Genomic DNA, 1,368 nt, shown 5'->3' with positions numbered 1-1,368 from the left:
CTCGTTCAGGAGATGTTCACGTTCAACAATTTTTCGAAAAACCCAGGAAGCAGGAGAACTCCTGGCCGGCCGGCTCTGTCGCGCCACCTCTTCGATTCTTATGTTCTCCTGATACAAAACTAGAATTTTCAGCTTGAAATTCCATCTCGTTCATGAGACATTCAAGTTCAAAAATTTTCCGAAAAACCTAGGAAACAGGAAAACTGTTGGACGGCGGCATTTGTCGTGCCACCTCCTCGAATCATATGTTCTCCTGATACAAAACTAGAATTTTCAGCCAGAAATTCCATCTCGCTCCGGAGATATACACGTTCAAAAATGTTTCGAAATACACAGGTAGCAGGAGAACTGCGGGACTGCCGGCTCTGTCGTGCCACCTCTTCGAATCTTATGTTCTCCTGATACAAAACTAGAATTTCCAGCCTTACATTCCATCTCGTTCCGGAGATATTCACGTCCAAAAATTTTGGAAAAACATCGGAAACGGGGGAACAGCAGGAGGGCCGGCTGTGTCGTGCCGCCTATTCAAATCTTATGTTCTTCTGATACAAAACTAGAATTTTCAGCCTGAAATTCCATCTCGTTCACGAGATATTCAAGTTCAAAAATTTTTCGAAAAACCTAGGTAACAGGAAAACTGCTGGACGGTCGGCTTTGTAGTGTCACCACCTAGAACCTTATATACTCCTGATACAAAACTAGAATTTTCAGCCAGAAATTACATCTCGTTCCGGAGATATTCACGTTCAAAAGTGTTTTGAAATACACAGGTAGCAGGAGAACTGCGGGACGGCCGGCTCTGTCGTGCCACCTCTTGGAACCCTATGTTCTCCTGATACAGAACTAGAATTTTCAGCATGAAATTATATCTCGGTCATGAGATATTCACGTTCAAAAATTTTTCGAAAAACGTAGGTAACAGGAAAACTGCTGGACGGCAGCATTTGTCGTGCCACCACCTCGAATCTTATGTTCTCCTGATACAAAACTAGAATTTCCAGCCTGAAATTCCATCTCGTTCATGAGATATTCAAGTTCAAAATTTTTTCGAAAAACCTAGGTAACAGGAAAACTGCTGGACGTTCGGCTTTGTAGAGCCACCACCTCGAACCTTATATTCTCCTAATACAAAACTAGAATTTTCAGCCAGAAATTCCATCTCGTTCCGGAGATATTCACGTTCAAAAATGTTTCGAAATACACCGGTGGCAGGAGAACTGCTGGACGGCCGGCTCTGTCGTGCCACCTCTTCGAAACTTATGTTCTCCTGAAACAAAACTAGAATTCTCGGCCCGAAATTCCATCTCGTTCAGGAGATATGCACGTTCAAAAATTTTTCGAAAAACCTAGGTAACAGGAAAACTGCTG

The sequence above is a fragment of the Frieseomelitta varia genome, unplaced genomic scaffold (assembly GCF_011392965.1).
Source record: "Frieseomelitta varia isolate USP_RPSP 00005682 unplaced genomic scaffold, Fvar_1.2 scaffold_530, whole genome shotgun sequence".
Lineage (NCBI taxonomy): Eukaryota > Metazoa > Arthropoda > Insecta > Hymenoptera > Apidae > Frieseomelitta > Frieseomelitta varia.
This window is presented reverse-complemented; position numbering follows the sequence as displayed.